The 14,187-nt window shown below is 39.6% G+C and overlaps 1 protein-coding gene across 1 annotated transcript in view; it reads right to left on the minus strand.

Annotated features, from left to right (window-relative positions):
- Positions 1 to 14,187, minus strand: part of LOC126354988 (nudC domain-containing protein 1) — a 99,285-nt gene that overhangs the window by 56,010 nt on the left and 29,088 nt on the right. The window lies entirely within an intron of this gene.

Consider the following 14,187-nt stretch of genomic DNA (forward strand, 5'->3'; position numbering starts at 1 on the left):
CATATTATCCACACTATTATGCCTGTAACGTAAGAAGCAGTTACGCGGTGTCCTTGCAGATAAATCACTGGTACAAACAACTTTGGTAGTTAACTCTTAACATTTTCCAGGCTTACTCCATTGATATCTGCAATCCTCATTGTACAGTCCTACAGTCAAACTGAAATATTTTCATAGAAAGTAAGTAAGAAACACATCTAAATGAAAAAGCAATGCCAAGAAAACAATTTTCTATTTTTTGTACAATTTGCTACCGTTATACTCAATTTGTGATAACCCACTATTGTTATTTTCTGAATGTGTACAGGACTTTGATTTGTGTGTACAACCATTCTGCAGGCAGTGGGTGAAGAGAGTTAAGGCAGCTGAATCTGCAAAATCTCAACCCTCTGATGTCTCAGTATATCATAGTTACATGAAGTTGAAGTAATACAGTAATTTAAACAAACATCTTAAACTTCAATCCTGTTGACTTTATAAATGTAGTATTTGAACATTTTGATTGCACCACTTTGAGGACTTGATCTCTCAAGTTTTCTCGGTGCGACTGTCTTTGAGGCATGCAACCTTCTTTTATTCTTCTCAAACCAAGTGTTAGTGACAAATTATGTTCTGTGTAAAATTCCACCTGGTGGTTTCCTCTTTCACTCCTTTCCCCCAGTCCACCTTCATTCACCGACTATTTTTCCTACTTGTAAATAACAGATTTCAGATATCAGTCACCCTTTTAAAAATTTAATTGATAGGTCTGGATTTCAGCTAGAAACTGGCCATTCTCAATGCACTATCATTTTTTATCAAGGCATGTAATGCCTGTTGGTCAGGCTTCATCCAGTTCATTGATCTGCCAATAAATTTTAAAAAATGACGACTGATAGCTGAAATCTATTATTTACAAGCCAATATAACAATCTCTGTGTGCAACAGCCTTCTGAATGGAAGGTAACCTAATTTTTTCCTGCTATCTAATTCTAATCCCCCGTCACAATTAAATTTTCATCTCCTTTAACTAGCTGAATAATTTCTTTCATGTTGTCATACATTTCTTCAATCTCGTCATCATTGCCTGGGGCATGGGCTATGAGACCAATAATATCTCACTATGTGGTTTAAAGTCCAGGCAGCAAGTACACACAACTGCAAAATTCGCAGCAGCTGATGAGGATGCCCCCTGGATCAGTCATCTAAATACTGCGCTTAAAATGGAAACAACTTGACACCATTAATCACACCAAGAAAACCTGAGAGTTCCCGTCACTTCACTCTACGGTGAGGAGATGTTCCACAATTTACACAAGTTGGATAAGCTCTGCAAAAGAAAGGTCAACTTCTCAGTACTCATGTTTGCTACAGTGAAGCATCACATTAACACACCACCAGCTAATAGGATTATGTGCTATGCAAGCATAGCTCTAGTGCAACGGGGAATGCACATCTGACAAATGCTAGATGTAACTTCTCACAGCTTCTTATCTCCATCTTTACATGTTGCCTAAACTCTATGCAGATTCTTGGGAATGGATTGACAACACAAGACGGTCACAAGCAGAGTCAATACAGCTGAAAACATCTGTACATCAGAAAGCAAAACTCGATCGCTAGCACTAAAATCCAAGACAAGGTGTAGGTAGCTGTGCCGTAATTAGTTTTACTAACAACCATCTGGATGAGGGTACAGTAAAAACCCTTGTTCAAGGGATAAATTTCACGCCCATTCCAAAAATTCTGCCAATAGCGGATTATATCAGCTCCGTGGAACATGTTGTAGCTTCTCACACACCAGATGGGTCCGCCATGAAACATGCAGAGCACGTACAGAGGTACCAATGCTAAAATCAGACATAGCCTGAGAAATCTCTGGGAGGACAAGGAAACTGTAGTTCTGCCACCTGAAACGGGCAACAATGTGGTACTGTCAGATGTGGGCTAAAATAAGATTTTCAATCTTTTGAATGACACTGCAAACAGACAGACAGATGTTGATCTTATCACTAAGGGTCTTAAGAAACAAGCAGCAGTGCCACCAAGAGTAAATTCCTAACAATGGAAAATCCAGGATGGACTACACACACACACACACACACACACACACACACACACACACACACACACACACACACAGTTTCTGGCTGCCGAGGCCAGACTGCGATCAACAGCGCATGATGGGAGAAAAAATTTTGGAGGTGGGAGTAAGGAGGAGGCTGGGGCAGGGAGGAGGAGGAGGGATAGCAGGATAGAGGAGGGGACAGTATAGCGCTGCTTGTAGGAGCATAAAGGGGTGAGTTGGGGAGAGGGTAGGGCAACTAGATAGAATCGTGAGATCGAGACTGAGGGAAGGGGTGAGGATAGAGGGGGGAGGGGTGAGGAGTGGAACAAGTGAGAAGTAAAAAGACTGGATATTCATGTAATAGCAGGCAGTGTAGTGCTGGAGTGGGAACAGGGAAGGGGTTGGGAGGGGTGCGGGGTGAAGGACAGTGACTAATGAAGGTTGAGGCATGGAGGGTTATGGGAACTTAGGATATATTGCGGGAATAGTTCCCACATGCATAATTCAAAAAAGCTGGTGTTGGTAGGAATGATCCAGATGGCACAGGCTATGAAGCAGTCATTGAAGTGAAGCATGTTGGGATGGGCAGCATGTTCAGCAACTGGGTGGTCCATCTGTCTCTTGACTACAGTTTGTCGGTGGCCATTCATATGGACAGATGGCTTGTTGATTGTCATGCCCACACAGAAAGCAGCACAGTGACTGTAGCTAACCTTGCACATGACTGGTTTCACAGGCCGTCCTGCCTTTGATGGGACAGGTGATGCTTGTGACCGCATGGAGCCAATGGTGGTGCGTCTTGCGTCTAGTCTACTAAGGGATATGAGCCACGAGGCAAAGAGTTGGGAACAGGGATTGTGTAGGGATGGACGAGGATATTGTGTAAGTTTGCTGGGCAGCAGAATATCATTACTCCTTGGTGGCCGGATGGTGGGAGTTTGGGAGGCAGTGTGTAAAAGAGATCTGTTTCTGAACAAAGTTGGGAGGATAATCACAGTCTGCGAAGGTCTCAGTATATTTGGCCTTGGTATCACTTGAGAGGGACTGCTCATCACTACAGGTGCAGTGGCCAGAGGTGTCTAGGCTGTAAGAAAGGGAGTTCTTGGTATGGAATAGGTGGCAGCTGTCAAAGTGAAGGTATTAGTGGTGGTTGGTAGCTCTAACATGGATGGATGTAATTATGTGGCCATCTTAGAAGTGGAGGTTAAGAATACGGAAGGTGGCTTGCTGGGTTGAGTAACTGGGGGAGAAGGTGTTGAGGTTCTGGGGGAATGTGGATAGGGTGTCCTCACCCTCGATCTGGATCACGAGAGATGTCATCAACAAATCTGAACCATGTGATGGGTTTAGAACACTGGGTGTTTAGGAAGGATTCATCCAGATGGCCCATGAATACGTTGGCACTGAAGGTTATCATGCAGGTGCCCATTGACATATCCCAGATTTGTTTACAGATGATCCCTGCTAAAGAGAAGTAATTGTTATTGAAGATATAGCTGGTAACGATGACCAGGAAGAAGGTTGTAGGTTTGGAATCTTTCAGGCATTGGGAATGGCAGTGTCCAATAGGAAGCAAGGCCATGGGAAGTAGGGATGTTAGTGTAAAGGGGGGTGATGAGCAGGGCAGTGTCTGGTAAAGGAATAGGAACTGAAATGAAGAATATCCTACATACTATCCCCCCCCCCCCCCCCCCCCCCCCGTAGTGTTCTGCCAATGAACTTTCACAATACCCTTGTCCATCCCTACACAATCACACTTTCTGACCCCTTGCCTCATGGCATATATTCCTGTAACAGACATGGATGCAAGACCTGTCCCACACATCCACCCACCACCAGCTACTCCAGTCCAGTCACAAGCATCCTCTATCCCATTGAAGACAGGGCTACTGAGAAACTAGTCAAGTATCTACAAGCCGAGCTGCAACCACTGTGCTGCTTCCTACATGGGCATTACAACCCACAAGCTGTCTGTCTGCATGAATGACCACCAACAAAGTGTGGCAGAGAAACAGCAGGACCACCCAGTTGCCGAGCATGCAGCTCAAACAAAGTCATTTCAATGACTTCTTCACAGCCTGTGCCATCTGGACTCTTCCTACCAACATCAGCTTTTCTGAACTGCACATGTGGAAACTCTCCCTGCAATATATCCTACATTCCTGCTACCCTCCTGGCCTCAGCCTTTGTTAGTCACTGTCCCACTCATCTTTCCCCTCCCCTCTTCCCACTCAGCACTACACAGCCTCCTACTCAGCACTACACAGCCTCCTATTCCACCAACACATGTTCAGATTTCTCACTTTTCTGCAACCCCCCCCCCCCCCAATCTAAACTCTAGACTGCAACTAGCTGCCCTGCCGCTCCCTATATCGTTCCTGCATGCTCCCAAAAGCAGCATTTCACTGTCCCACGATCCGACAATCGTGTGTGTGTGTGTGTGTGTGTGTGTGTGTGTGTGTGTGTGTGTGTGTGTGTGTGTGTGTGTGTGCGCGCGCGCGCTAGTTAGTAGTATTGGTGCACCTACATACCAGATGGCAAAATACCTGAAACACATCCTCAGTGAATATGGGGGGGGGGGGGGGGGGGGGCAAAGTGCAAACACCACATCCACAACTCTGCTGACTGCAAACTGGCTCAGTCAATTGCAGCTCCACGATATGGCTATTTATTGTCAGTTGCAATGTAGTCTCCCTGCTTACAAGATTTCTACTTTCTGATTCCTTGAACTTAATCGTGGAAAGGTTCAGTGACTGTTTCACACACATTTTAGGCACATTCTGACTTCTACTTATTTCCCTTTCGATGAAAATATCATGAACAAACCAATGGTGTGGCAAAGGTTAGGCCATTATCACCTGTCACGGTGAACCTTTGAAGTAAAGGCAATATAATCTACCAAGTCAAAAATAAAAAAAGTACAAAATAAAGTACAAAATAAAAGTACAAAACACAATCACAGCAAAGGTGATCTAACATATAACGTGTTCATGCTATTCAGCAGTCAACATTTGTGTCTTTGCACAAACAGTTGATATTCTGCCTCCGTTCACCTTAGGCTATACATCGTTTCATTAATTCTGTTTTATTATATTGGTTTATAATTTTCATTGTTTGTGTAGCTGTAAGTTGTAGCATTACCTGTATTTCAGAGATTGGTTTGAAGAGGACCAAAATTGATTGGAAATCTGTGGTAAGCTCCTGTGGGGCCGAACTGCAGAGGCCGTTGTTCCCTAGGCTTACACATTACCCAATCTAACTTGAACTAACGTACACACCCATGCCCAAGGGAGGACTTTAACCTCCCAAGCAGGGAGCTGTGTGAACCGTGGCAAGACCCCACAAGACCACGTCGCCATAATTGATTGAAACTAGTTATTTTAGTAAATATTTTATGAAATAAAGATGGTTTTCATTTGTTTTAAATTTTATACAGACTGTTGCTTTTTCTAACAATGTTTTCCCAAATTACTACCTTTTGGTTGTAAGGTAATTTACATAAGAGCCACACCTGGCACAGCTCTGGCACTTGCCTTTATGACATATATATTTTGAACGTAAACAGCTGCTAGAAGATAAATTTGTATTGTTTTGGTTAAAGTAATTGGTAGTGAAGCCACTTTATAAAAAGGGAGACAGGGAGAATGTTGACAATTCTAAAATAGGTCTAAACCTATTTCTATGCCATCGGTGTTTGCTAAAGTTATCGAGAGGCTTGTATATACAAGGTTACTGGAGCATTTAAATTCACATAATTTGCTGTCAAATGTACGGTTTGGTTTTAGAAATGGTTTAACAACTGAAAATGCTATATTCTCTTTTCTCTGTGAGGTTTTGGACGGATAAATAAAAGGTTGCATACGCTAGATGTTTTCTTTGATTTAACGAAGGCTTTTGACTGTGTTGACCACAAAATATTACTGCAGAAGTTGGGCCATTATGGAGTAAGGGGAATAGCTTACAATTGGTTCGCCTCTTACTTTAAGAACAGAAAGCAGAAGGTAATTCTCCGCAATATTGAGAGTGGTAGTGATGTTCAGTCCCAATGGGTCGGTGCTGGGGCCACTGCTGTTTCTTATTTATTTACATGATATACCTTCTAGTATTACAGGTGATTCAAAAATATTTCTGTTTGCTGATGACACCAGCTTGGTAGTGAAGGATATTGTGTGTAATATTGAAACAGTATCAAATAATGTAGTTCATGAAATAAGTTTGTGGCTTGTGAAAAATAATTTGGTGCTAAATCACAGTAAGACTCAGTTTTTACAGTTTCTAACTCACAATTCAACAAGAACTCATATTTTGATCAGACAGAATGGGCATATTATAAGTGAGACGGAACAGTTCAAGTTCCTAGGCATTCGCATAGATAGTAAGCTGTTGTGGAAAGCCCACGTCCAGGGTCTTGGTCAGAAACTAAATGCTGCTTTATTTACCATTAGAACAGTATCTGAAATAAGTGACAGTTCAACATTAAAAGTAGTCTACTTCGCACATTTTCATAGACTTATGTCGTATGGTATTATTTTTAGGGGTAATTCTTCTGATTCAGAAAGGATATTTTTGGCTCAAAAACAGGCTGTTCGAGCTATATGTGGTGTAAGTTCGAGAAGCTCTTGTCGACCTCTATTCAATAGTCTGGGAATTCTGACATTGCCCTCACAGTATATATTTTCTTTAATGTCGTTTGTTGTTAGCAATATTAGTCTATTCCCAAGAGTTACCAGCTTTCACTCAGTTAATACTAGGCAGAAATCAAATATGCATGTGGAATGCACTTCCTTGACTCTTGTGCAGAAAGGAGTGCAGTATTCTGCTGCATCCATTTTCAATAAGCTACCACAAGAACTCAAAAATCTTAGCAGTAGCTCAAACTCTTAACTCTAAACTGAAGAGTTTCCTCATGGCTCACTACTCCTACTCTGTCGAGGAGCTCCTAGAAGAGCAAAAAAATTAAGCAAATTCCAGTGTTACATTGTTGATTTTCTTTATTTAAACTTAAGACTTATCGCCTGAATATGTTTTTTTTTTACATTCCATTTTATCTGTTTCTACTATTGTGTTATAATTCCATGTATTGACTCGTTCCAAGACAATGGAGACTTCTCCTAATTTGGTCCCACGGAACAATAAATAAATAAAGTGGAGAGAAACTGAGTACGCTATTTTATATCATGTTCAATTACACGTTATAAGTGAAGTTGTATCATGTACACATTTTATCAGTGTGGTGCATTTTCTTAACACTAGGACTGCCGAGTGGTCAATTTGACCACTTTTTATATTTCAACATGTCATTATTCGGTCAATTTTTAATCTATGCTGTTGTGAGTTAATGAATTTTCCTAATTTATGTAGATCATATAAATAGTCCAATATTTATTTTATCTTCATTAGTTGTCTTTGAATGACCACTTATACTTAAAACTGCAGAGTGGTCACTTTGATCACATTACATGTATATTTGAAAACAGATTATTTAAAAATTGTTGTGCGTCACTCCCCGGATTTATTCTTAGCACTCGTCAACAATGTACTAAATATGTTGGTTACTGAAGTTTATTCACATTGTTTGAATTTAAAAGCTCAAAAATGGAATATGTCATTTATTGTTTGCTATTGCGTTTCACATAAACAAGACTGATTATTTGATTACTGGTCTCAGACCAGTAGACATGGCTCAGATATCACAGCGATACAAATCACGGCCACGGCCAGTTTCAGATGAAGAAATTGTCACACTTTTGTATGAATCAGATGCTGAAAATGGTCCTGAAGTTGAGGACCTGGTGGAAGATTCTCCAGATGAAGATTACCAACCTATCGCTAATGTGGAGAGTGACAGTTCCGAGACTGAAGATGAAGGTAATTTACATTCACTTTTATTATTATTATTATTATTATTATTATTATTATTAGAATAATGATCACTATTATAATAGAGCTGACACTACTTCTGCTACTTCTGTTACTGCTATTTTATTGTGTGGTATGTTATCTTTATAATGTGTTGTAGCTTTCTAACTGTCTTTCCTCACGCAGTTGCTGAACCAGGACCAAGCAGTAATATAGACAATGCTAGAGAAGGACCTACCCTGGGTAAAAAAAACAGAACTGCACCTCCTGTAAGTGGACCAATACAGAATCGACGTAGAAGAGAAGAACGAAGTGAGGGTTCACTTCCAGAACCTGGCTCAAAACTCCTGGGGAAGGACAGGATCACGGAGTGGACTGTAGCAGACTTCGGTGTTACTACTCCAGGTAGGATAGGTCAACAGAATATATTGAAAGAAACACAGGGACCTACTCCAAACGCAAAGCGGTATGTCTCAAATGATAATGTTTCGGGTGCCTGGCACCTTTTAGTTGATCAATCAATGTTGAAACACAAAGAAGTGCACAGAATCAGAGGCACAACTGCTTCTTGGCAATGATTCCTGGAATTTGCATTTAGAAGAATTAGATGCATTTGTTGCTTTATTATACGTTCGTGGTGCACTAGGTGCCAGATGTATTGAAGTAGACGAGTTGTGGTCGAAAATGTGGGGAGTCCCATTTTTCACTGACACAATGAGCAGAAACAGGTTTTGAGAAATTTTGAAATATTTGTGTTCTGATGAAAAAAAAAAAAAAAATTCACGGTCGGAATGTTTGAAAAGTGACAAATTTGCACTTATATCAACTACTTGGAACCATTTTATAGAAAACTGTCAGTTGAATTACATACCTGGATCAAATGTCACTGTGGACAAGCAACTTTTCCTCAGCAGAACCAGGTGTCCGTATTTGCAATATATGCTGAACAAGCCTGATAAATTCAGAATCAAATTCTGGCTTCTAGCTGATGCAGAAACAAAATATCTTTGTAATGAGTTCCCTTATGTAGCAAAGAAAGAACAGTGGGCACCTAATGGGAAACTTCCAAAACAAGTACTAATGAAGTTGGTAGCTCCATATTGAAATAAGGGGCGAGATTTGGCTACTGGTAATTTTTTCATTACAGTCACACTTGGGAAGAGACTGGAAAAAGAGAAAACTAGTCTTGTCGGCACTATCAACCATGCAAGAAAATAAATTCCGAACACTATAAAAAAAATGGAAACTCCTCTTTATACGTCTGTTCTCTAGAAAAGGGAAGGTGGTACTCTGACTGTTTACCCAGGGAAAAAGAACAAAAATGTTCTTATGTATAGCACCAAGCACACACATGCCGAAATACAAAATAATTCGAAACACCTTCCCCGAAACAGTGAGCTGCTACAATAGCACAAAATTTGCTGTAGATGTCTTGGACCAGATGAAGAGGAAATATTCTGTCCGCTTTGGTACTCGGCGATGGCCTGTACACGTATTTCACAATATCCTTGATTTAGCAGCCATCAACGCATGGATCATTTTCAAGTTAGTGACAGGGATCAAAATAAGGAGGAGGAATTTCATCCTAAATCTAGCAGAAGAATTACATAGAGCTTATATGGAAACCAGAAATCAGGAAAGGATGCCAAGGGATGGAAAAGAAAAGGAAGAAAAGGACGATGGTGATGCAGAAAGAGAAGAAGCGGAAATTTCTGCGAAAGTAAGAAAACTATGCCAAACGAGGAAATGCACAAATAAGACAAAGTGTGCAGTAAATGCAAGAGATATGTTTGTGGGCCGTGTACATATAAAGTAATAAAGACAATAGTTTGTAATGCTTGTAAGTAGGACTAGGTACTATACATGCATACTTAGTTTCTCCAGTAAGATTAATTTCTATTGCTTTTAAAACTACTGCAATACGATTAGTATGGCTGCAGATAAATATTGTGAACTATGTTCTTTAATATTAGTAATATTATGTTCCCACTGTTGTTGTAAAATACAATGATACTGTTATTAAACGTAATTAAAGTGATACATTGTTATCAAGGTCATTAATATTTACATTAAACAGCACAGCATGTACTTACAGAGAAAGTGACCATTTTGATCACATCGGCAGTTTTAAGTACAGTACTAGTTCCGGCACTTCTAGTGTTAATAGATTTGAAGTTAGCAGTATTCTTCAGACTGATTATGAATAAATCGTATAAGGGTACTCATACAATGGAGGCTCCAGTTTGGAATATCAACAACACTGTGCAAAGGGGATTGCTGCTCACAATAAAAATGACAGACTGAGTTGAAGACACGTGCAAATTAAGCTTTCAAAGTCTTCTTCAGAAACGGAAACACACACACACACACACACACACACACACACACACACACACACACACACACACACACACACACACACAGAGAGAGAGAGAGAGGCACCTAAAGCACCTCTGACTGAAATGTCGAGCTGCTGGAGATAGCGGTCATGTGTATGTGATGTGTGCTTGCTTATGTGAATGAATGTATGAGTTTTCCTTTCTGAAGTAGGCTTTGGCCAAAAGCTTAATGTGTAACAGTTTTCTTGTTGTGCTTATCTGCAACCCAATGTGTCATCTTTACAGTGAGTAGTAATCTCTCATTTTCCTAATAATGTTGTATAAAGAAAAGGTGATTCAAATGTCTGGACTATTGATAAATGAATACAAACACAATGTTATCTTTTTCAATAAAACAGCTATAATGTCAGCATTTGGAAAATCAATCAAAGTTCCACTGTGACTTGTCCATTTACTTCCACAATTGCCAATTTGGATCACTGCTTCATACACCACCATGATTACTATATATTTCATAATCACTGACCCCTGGCTTTGAGCTCATATTGTGAATACATCGTGTGACAAACATCAATGTGCTGTATTTTGTTGGAATCATGGAAATGTCTATTTTTATTTCATGTATGAATATTACGCTTTAGTTATGATGGGGGCAACATAGGTGGCAATAGCTAAGAGAAAGGGTGCTTTTTCAAGCATTTTTTGGCACATGTCCACTTTGAGGAGTCACAGTAGTCAGACCTTAACTAGCAGAAACATTCCCTGTCAACAGTTTAATGACACAATCTTGTTACATTTTCACATCAATATTCATTATTCTCTGGTTAGTTGTTTCATCCCTATAATGTCAAACATAAGAGGCTGACGTTAAGGTTGAGTTTACTGTTGTAGCTACTGCAACAGAGAAAGCACAGGTACAAAGCTCTAACATTCTATCATGAGTCATTGCTAATGAATACTCCCCGTGTTTATCAATTGAGTTTGTAAAGCAACTGCATTATTAGCTATAACATATGCAACTTTGTGGTGAGGCATAGTTGTCACACCAACGGCTGTTGTCATAGTTGTAAAGCATGATAAGCACATATTCACCAGGAAGAATGGCAACTTCGCACTAGCATTCCAAAGTAGCATTGATGCATTCAGTTATTGTTGCAAGCAGAGTGCAATAACAAGAGAAATTTCCAGCGAACACTTGACATACAATCAGATCTCAATAAATGAACAATGAAATTTTTTGTGTATTGTAAACTTTAACAGTAAATGAAAAATCATTTAGCTCAAATAAATTTTGCAGGAAAGAATGATCAATGACATTAGACCAACTTTAATCGCTATTGCTGTTGTCCGAGATCTCGCTGCTGCTACTGCAGTCATCTGCTTGTATCATTGGTAGTCCTATTGCTATCCATTGAGCGCAATACACTTCCAAAGGTATCCTTGTGATCTCAAGTGCAATTGCACATATTCTAGTGGGCCTGCTACAGAAAGTTCCTCACACAATGCGGCATAGATGGAAGATGTATATTACTCCTTTACATACCTTCAATAATAGAGTCCTTCCTCCATTTCATTGATGAATTTCATGACATTGGATTTATCAATGTGTAATATCAAGCCTGACCAGTAAGGTAATTTTTCAAGCACACTCCTAAACTAATCTTCGTAGTACTGTATATGGTATTCATCTCAGAATGATAATATGTACCTCCTGATTGTCCAATAACACACGAGCCAGAATTCTGCATGAACCCATCTTTGTCCCCAAATGTGGCACCTATTAATAATTTTTCCAGAACCAGATGTCATTTCACTTTATCCTTTCAAGCTATTGCACTCTAACACTTTCTCTGTGAAAACCAAACATTTTGCAATGGCATTTTTTGTTCCTGCCATCCAAACTTTCTGGATTGGTTTGCACTACACCAATTCTCTTTAGTATAACAAATAGACCATCCTGCGTTTGTAAAGTGTAATTTCCTGCAAGAACACATTTCTTTTGTTCCTGCTACTGTTCTTTTCCATCAGCACAGGATTATTTGTTGAATGTTTTGCATCTGAGGGCCAATTTGTGAATAGAATGACAAGGGGTTGTTTCACTCTTATCAGAAAATTCTTCCATTTCAGTGTAACTTTTCCAATATGGCAGCTACTGATGAAAACTGCTCTTCCACATAGAAGTGTTTGATTTTCCTTCTTGCGACTCCCTGTGTAAACTCGTCCAAGGATAACTTCTTTCACCTGCCAGTACTCCTTTTTGGTGATAAAAGACAAGTGATTTTTGAGAGAATATAGAGAAACTTCATGACTTTACTTCCACTAATTCTGACAAATTTAGAAATTCTCTCTCTACTAGCTGTGATATTCAACTGCTCGCATCCTGTTCCTTTTCGGCCTTAAAATAAGTAGATCATCACGGTCTTTTGACAACTCCACAAACGATGAATGGTTTCACACATAAGAGGCAACAAATTATATCACAGAGACTATCTAAGATGAGTACGAAACAATGACAGGCTACACTACTATTTACTATCTAATGGTAAGTCACAAGGTACACTGTAACAATGAATACAGAAGTGGAATTAGAGTTCAGAGGTCCAGCAACATAGCATATGAACTTCTATGAATGGCAACAACAGAGCTTGCATTTACACTTTCCATTCTGTTAATAGACAGGGTGAACATTAATAAAACTGGCAAACTACAGGGACAGATTCCTGACAGGAAATGGAGGAAAAAGGGTCCTACAAACGTGCGTCTGAAAATGCGTCGTTGCCACGGTAGATGATGCTGATAAATCACAATTCCTCTGACTACATGCTGTGTGTTCCTTATATATTTCAGGCTATGTTATTGACACAATGTACCATAGCAGCAGAATGGTTTGGTATTTGTGTTGGGCCCAAGCCAAGATGGTATTTGTGTACAGCCAAGCAGATGGAAACGGTCAAGAGGCAGCACAAGATCAAATACTCTTACAAGCACCAACCACATCACAGAACATTTCAGACCCTTTTGGGCATCTGCATGAACATTGGTTGTATGAGACAGACAAATGTGCAAGGAGGCAGCGGACTGTGCATACACCAGTTTTGAGAGAACCAAATTCTACAGAATACTGAGACAAACCCTAGTACGAGCTCCAGGTAAGCGGCTTTCCAACAAGGTGCAACACAGCACGATTATGTGTATCCTGCATGACAACTGCTAATATCCCTATCACCTAAAATCCCATGGAGGCCATTGTGAACATCTGTTATGACATGGATGCAATATATATCTATACTGTGTTCTGGGATGATTTCTTGTCATTGCACGCACGCCATTCATTACTGGACACATGTTCATAGGACCTTTTACCCTCCATTTCCAGTCAGGAATCTGTCCCTGCAGTTTGTCAGTTTTATTAATGTTCACCCTGTATGTATTACCATTAGGTGAACTGCAGAAATCTACACCCACTATTATTAGCACAAAACGGCTAATTGGAAAGCAATGAAAATTTGCCTTTAAATAGAGAACAGTTGCATCTTTAAACTATGCACATAAAATATTTTTCCTCATTATGGTCTGACTTCTACAACTCCTCAAAGTTAACACCCTCAAAAAATGCTCAAAAAAGAATGCTTTGTCTTAAATATTACTGCTTGTGTCACCCTCTTTTCAACTACAGTGTAATACTCATACACCAAATAAAAGTAGACATTTCAACAATTCCTGAAAGGCACGAAACATTGATGTTCATCACAGGATGTAACCAGAATATGAGTTCAAATTCAGGGGCCAATCATTATGAAATGGATAATAGGTTTGGTTTCTTTTATTGCAGTTTTTTATGTATTAAAAGAGATACTCTAATTTTTAATAAATCTTACTTATTTATTACTTGTCATTAGCCAAAATTTGTTGAAATAGACAGTTTTGACATTACATTTGATA

This window comes from Schistocerca gregaria, chromosome 3 (genome assembly GCF_023897955.1).
Source record: "Schistocerca gregaria isolate iqSchGreg1 chromosome 3, iqSchGreg1.2, whole genome shotgun sequence".
NCBI lineage: Eukaryota > Metazoa > Arthropoda > Insecta > Orthoptera > Acrididae > Schistocerca > Schistocerca gregaria.